Source organism: Eutrema salsugineum, unplaced genomic scaffold (genome assembly GCF_000478725.1).
Source record: "Eutrema salsugineum unplaced genomic scaffold, Eutsalg1_0 scaffold_12, whole genome shotgun sequence".
Lineage (NCBI taxonomy): Eukaryota > Viridiplantae > Streptophyta > Magnoliopsida > Brassicales > Brassicaceae > Eutrema > Eutrema salsugineum.
Genome location: NW_006256895.1, coordinates 4,228,911 through 4,235,659, shown reverse-complemented (window position 1 = coordinate 4,235,659; position 6,749 = coordinate 4,228,911). Strand labels below are relative to the sequence as shown.

Below are 6,749 nucleotides of genomic sequence, written 5' to 3'. Positions count from 1 at the left end.
AACTTTACATAGCTCCTTTTCACTTTCTTTTGTAACTTCTAGCCTCTTTTTCTTTCTTTTTAAAACATTTGAGCTCTTGGGCTTCTTTTCTTTTCTTTTCACTTAGAGGCTAGACTTTTTCTTTTCAAAACACTAGAGCTCACTTTCTTTGACTCAAAACTCCAAGACTGATTTCTTTTATTTTTCTATCCCCTAGTTCTCACCATTCTCCTTTTATTTCCACTCATCTCTCCTTTCCACTCACCAACAAGTATTCCCCCACACTTAGTTCTCACCAAATGTTTGATCCAAGGTGGCCTTTCAATCACACACAAACATTTGGCTTGAAAGAAGGATGGGTTCAGGGTAAGGAAAACTGATCCAGATGTGGACTCAGCTATTAGCTAAGGAAGAGGGTGGTAAAAACAGGATTCTAGCTCAAATATGTATATAGGTATCCACAAACTTATTTAAACAATGCATCACAAGATAATTTCAAGTCCAGTTCAAGGTTTTCACTTATTAGAGTTGAGTTCAATTCAACTTTGCTACTCAGATTCAAATCATTTCAAGCCTTGCAAGCAAAGAAGTCATTTCACAAGCATATTTAATCCAAATTCTCAAAGTGATGTACTCTCAAGGAAAGAACATATCATTACTCCCATTTGCATATGATGCAACCTATATGAAAATGCAAACTAGACTCAACCTAAAATGTGAATGCAACTACATGAGCATTCTTTTGTGAAAATTTTTCAGATTTTCCATTTTTTTTTGTTTTTTTATATGCACTTAGATGAATGCAAAATGAGACTCAAAGTGAAAAGGAAAATAAGAGCAGAATAAACATGATTAGTAAACACAAAACCCCTCCCCCACACTTAGATAACACAGTCCCTTGTGTTATAAAAGCATGAGAAAGAGGAAAAATCAAACATGAAATGCAAAAGATAAAGAAAAGTGCTAAATGCTCATTTACAAGTGTTTGGAGTGATACCTGGTGTGGTTCTTGTGCAAAAGGGGAGTGAGTATCTGCACCAGATGAGGCCAGACACCACTGGAGATGGATTTGGCTTGGCCTGAACTCCCTTGTGCGGCATGGACTTGTCTTGGACCAACTCGCAGACTTTGGGACATAGATACCTCGGCCTTTCTTCTTTTTGGTGCGGCCTGGTCTCCTTGCTCCCAGGTAGCACGCCTAACTCGGAGTAATTTGCGAGTCTTCATGCGGGTTAGCTTCCTTGGGTTTCAGGTAGCAGCACCAGGTCGCAGGTTTTTGGACTTAAACACCTCGGCCACTTTTCATGGTTTTGTGCGGCTTGGTCTTCTTACACCAGGTAGCACGCCCAGGCCGGAGTAAATTGCGAGTTGGGCTGCGACCTGGGCTCTTCTTGCACCAAGCCGCACTTCTAGGTAGCACTCAGGCGCCCTCCAAGCTTTTCAAACCTTAGACACTTCTCTAAGCCCTTTCACATGCTCCATTCCATTCATCACTGAGCTATGTCCTCCAAAAATCACCTAGAACCTGAGACCAAATCACAAAACCCATCAAAAGATCCTAAAACATAAATAGAAATGAGAGAAAAGAATAAAAATATTATATACAAGGATAAGCTTGGGGTGTCTCCCAAGAGCACTTTGTTTAAAGTCACTAAGTTTGACTTTGAAAAACCTGTTTTTAGCTGGGGTGAGGAGGAGCTTTGATGCTCCAGGTCTTGTCCATGAATTCAAGCATGAGGTCCTTGTTCATCAGCTCTTGGACACCATCAAATCCTTTGTCTATGAACTCTGGTGTGAGGATAGCTCTGACTTTGGCAAATGGGCTTGATCTTCCATTGCGTTTAACCTTGTATTCAACAGCTCCACCAACAAACTTCCAAGGAGTGAGAGTTAAGACCTGAGAAGATGACTCAAAAGTGAATGGTCTGGTTCTTGGTGGGTTCTTGTCTTGAGACCCTGAGCCATTGCCTTTGTTGCTGCTGATCTCCTTCTCACTTGGTGTAGGAGATAGAGATTCCAAGCAAGCTTCATCATCACTAAAGAAATCCCCTTCAAACTCAAGATCAGGTCTTATTAGGGATTCTTTCTTTTTCTCAACAGATGCAAGGGGTTGAGCTTCTTCTATAGTTCCAATACTCCCCACATACATCATCCCATAGTGTTTCAACTCATCAGAATCATCAGATATAACTCCACAAAACCCAGCAAGAGGAGGCTTAAGAGGATAAGATACTTCATCATCTACCTTAGCAATCACCACTCTTTGAGTATCAAAGTCCATCCTTGCTCCTGTGGTGTTCAGAAATGGAGTTCCAAGCAAAAGAGGTAGCTCTTTTGTCTTCTTCATCTTCATAACTACAAAATCTGTTGGAACTATACATTCACCAATTTTCAATGGGTAGTCTTCAAGGATTCCATATGGTTTCTTTGAGGATGAATCTCCAAAGGTGATTGACATGGGGTGATGCTTAAGACTCTTGATCCCTAGTCTCTCCACCATGTTTAAAGACATTACACTGATGCTTGATCCAGAATCACATAAAGCATTGTCCACTTTCAAACTTCCAAGAGAGCATGAGATGGAGAACTTTCCTGGATTACCTAGCTTGGGAATTGATTTGGGTTTCACCCTTGTTGAACCAGTGCTAGAGACTCCATCAGATGTTCTTCCTTGAACCATTCTCTGATCCTTTCTTTAAGTAATCTCAGAATCATTCTTTCTCATATCAAAAGAAGCTGCCTCCCCACCTTCTTTCTCAATGTCCTCATTGAGATCACAGAACAGGAAGTCAAACTCCTCTATGATGGCGTCCTCATCATCTTGTGTTAGGCACTTTGAACTTGAGACATTGCCATGGAGAAGATCCTCAATTTCTTGGACAGCAGCATGATTCTCATCATTTGAGAGGATGGCATTGCAGTATTCTGTTGAATGTGCTACTGATGTCCCTGGTAAAGGTCTTTGAGCTTGAGAACTGCAGTGGCCCTTGTTGTTCTCTAGAGTCTTGACTTTGGAAGCCAAGGTTGAAAGCTGAGATAGAAGATCAGAATAACTGCAATCCACCTTGTTGTTAATCTCTGCCATTTTCTTGTTAAAGTCCATGGCACCACTTGCTTGACCTTTGAGGATTTCCTGGAGCAGGTTCTGCACTTCTTGATCCTTATTCTCTGAGTTCTGTTGGAGACTTTGTTGTTGGGTAGGGACAAAACCTTGTTGTTGAGTGTTTTGAGGATAGAAGTTCTGGTTTGGGGGATTCTTGTAGTAGGTAAAGCCCTTTTGGTAACCTTGTTGGCCACCTACAAAGTTCACCTCAGTTGTGATGTCTTCCCTTTGAAATGTGTCTTGAAATACATGATTCACATCTCTAACAAAGTTGGCTGACTGATGAGAAGCTAAGAGAAGTGTGTCTAGCTTCTCATTGAGAGACTTGATGTCTTTCCTTGTCCTTTCCTCTTCAACACTCACAGGTCCTCTTGAATTCCTTTCAAAGTCTGATCCATAAAGCTCATCACTCTGAGCTACATTCTCCACTAGGGTCATGGCATCATTGACTTCCTTGGTCATGAAATTACCATTTGAAGCTGTGTCCAAGAGAAGTCTGACCTTTGGTAAAGTACCTCTGTAGAAGGTACTTAGCAGCTGACAATCTGAGAATCCATGGTGAGGGCATTGGATGGTATACCCTCTAAATCTTTCCCAAGCCTCACAAAATGATTCATGGTTATTTTGAATGAAACTTGAGATTTCATTTCTTAACCTTGCTGTTCTTGATGAAGAGAAGAACTTGGTTAGAAATGCTCTTTTGCATTGCTGCCAAGTTGTGACTGATCCTTGAGGTAGAGACTTTTCCCACTGATGAGCTTTGTCTCCTAGAGAAAAAGGAAATAGCCTCAACTTGAAACTGTCCTCACTCACTCCATTCATCTTAGTTAGATCAGAAACTCTATCAAAGTTGTCAATGTGATCTAATGGGTCTTCTAATGCCAAGCCATGGAACCTGTCTGATTGCACCATGTTGATCAGGCCAGATTTGATCTCAAAATCGTTTTCAGGTGTTGGGGCTTGAATCCCATGTCTTTGACCCTGAGCATTGGCCTCATCACCAGCTCCCACAACTTGTCTTGGACGTGGGGGTGGTGGCTCTTCCTGGTTCTGGTGGTTTCCATTACCAAAAGTGCATGAATTCCGGTGACCGTATCTTTCCGCTCGGTGCTCCAAATGCCTTTATTCAACCTGTCCTGGGTTCTTGACTCAATTATCTCCAACTTTTCTGAAGACCCTGTAAGCTGAATCGGCCGGCAAGAGCTTCCGGTGACGCGATTTCGGAAATGTATCTGCACCCGGGATTTTTGGCCGAGAGACTTGACTGCGGTACGTGTTTTTGGCCGAGAAAGCTACCCGCGGGAAGGATTTTGGCCGAGAATCTTCGGCCATCAGTACATCATTTTGCCGAGAAACCCAAAATTGCTACTTTTCACCATTTTTGATAAGTTCAACTCCATTTCTCCATCTGAATCACATCCTCCACTCCAAATAAACTCCAAAAGCACATGTTTAACACTCCAAAACATGCAAAACTCTCTTGGACCTAATGCAATCTCCTAAGTCCTAAAACAATGCCTAAAGACCTAAAATGCATGTAAATGAGACGCGATTTGGACTAGAGTATGTACATTAAATGATGCAATTTATGAATATATCATTGGCCGAGAAACTTGAACAGCCAGTACGCGTTTTGGCCGAGAAATCCACCCGCAGTACATGAAAATCGCCGAGAAAAAGCTTCCTGCGGTACAGGCTATCGTCGAGAACCTCAAAAAGGCTGTGTTCACCATTTTTAAAGCTCTGATCATCATTTCTTTTCCTTGTTTCACCTTTGCAGCTCCAAATAGCTACAAATACACCTGATAAACACTCCAAACCATGCAAAGACTCATTGGGACCTAATGAAACCCCTAAGCCCTAAAACAGCACCTAAAGGCCTAAAATGCATGAAATAAAACATGATTTTGAATGAATTATACAACCTAAATGATGCAAATTATGAACATATCAGTTTTAGGTTTTATTTTTATGCATTTGTAGAAGCTCTCCATCTCCATTCTGTCTTCAATAAGAGAAGTTTTTCTGCAACTTTGTTTCTTTTAGTTTTCTTCTTCTTAGTTCCAAACCGATGATGATGTCTACCTCAGCCATGTATGAGTAGTCACCTAGTTGGGTGAAAGGGTAATCCAAAGGGATCCCATGTTCGAATGACATCTAGGTTTTGGATTGATCACCCAGAATCCGATCCTAGGCTTAATCTGAGCCACGAGAGTGTTGTATCTGGGTTGCCTGAACTGGATCTTATGGACGTCCCCGTCGTAGGAGAAGAAAGCTACCTACGGAGGATACATAAGAAGAGATGGATTCCGATCTACAAAGCATGATCTTGTTCTGGCATGAGAGCGAGAATTAATTGCCATGAACAAGTGATTAGATGATTAGGGTGACGAGAGTTGGCTAATCTTACAGGTGTCTATCCTAGTTTCAGAGTCATAGAAAATCCTTTCCTAAATTCCTTGTGTTTTAGAACATGAACCCTAAAGATGAACCTTGAACCCAGCGCTTTTTCCTTACTGTTTTTCAACCGATTTTTACTTAAAGCTCTTATTAATTCTCTGCATAATAAGATTTAGTGACAAACGAAAACCCCTTTTTATAAGATTAGGTTTACGATTTTTTTTAGTATCAGTTAGGAGTCCTCAACACACAGATCTCTGTGGATTTGATCCCTAAGTACTACTGCGTTTGCTGTGCACTTGCAGCTTGTCTAGGGTAAAACTTGTGTTGCCCACTTCACTCACATCAAGTTTTTGGCGCCCTTGCCGGGGATCTGTCGCTGTTGACTTGACTTCTTAATCTAATTCAATCCTAAACCTCAAGATTTTCAAGTTCTGCTGGAGATTTTCTAACTCCTCTTTTTATCTTTGCTTTTTTTTGCTCACAGGTGCATGAAAACTAGGAGAGATCGTGACAAAATCGTATTCCCCTTAGACGAGATTGACAAACATGAAAGAGCACTTAGGAAACTCAGACAAAGAACGCTCAAGATGGCCAATCCTAATGCCCATCGGGAAGATCTTTTAATCCGTGATCAGGAGGATCACATTGGAGATGATGACCGTGATTCAGTTCATGGTGATGACCTATATGCTGCTAATGAAGAAGATGGACAGCCACAACTCGATGAAGAGGGAAACCGAGTCCCTCTAAATCCTGCTCAAGCCGCTGAAAATTAAAAGGAGACAAGACCAGGCCGATGCAGAAGGAAGAAGGAATGATGAAAACATTGTTCCACCAGTTGTTAGAGAAGCCAATCGACCAATACAGCTTGCCAATCCTGCGAGAAGACAGCCTCAGAACAGACTCATTGCCGATTTTGATGCAGCTCACCAACACTTTCAAAATCGATCAGCTATTCAAATTCATGTTCCAAGAGAAAATCATGACATAAAACCCCAGATTGTCTCTTCGGTGAAGCAGAACAAATTCCATGGAATCTCTACTGAGCACCCAATGGACCACATTGATCTTTTTAAAGAAATCTCTGGAATGGTGAGAACAACTCCAGAAACTGTGGACTATGTGAAGTGTAAGCTTTTTCCTTTCTCTCTAAGTGATAAAGCTTTTAGATGGTTGAAATCTATGCCATCTGGTTCTATTACATCATGGGAAGAATGCAAGTCAGCTTTCCTGAACCACTTCTACACCAAGTCAAGATCTAACC

The 6,749-nt window shown here is 41.4% G+C and overlaps 1 non-coding gene across 1 annotated transcript; it reads left to right on the top strand.

Moving 5' to 3' along the window:
• Window positions 1–3,632: 3,632 nt before the first annotated feature.
• On the top strand, window positions 3,633–3,739 carry LOC112089419. Its single transcript, XR_002901057.1, has one exon. It is a non-coding gene; the product is annotated as a small nucleolar RNA R71 (small nucleolar RNA).
• The last annotated feature ends 3,010 nt before the right edge of the window (window positions 3,740–6,749 follow it).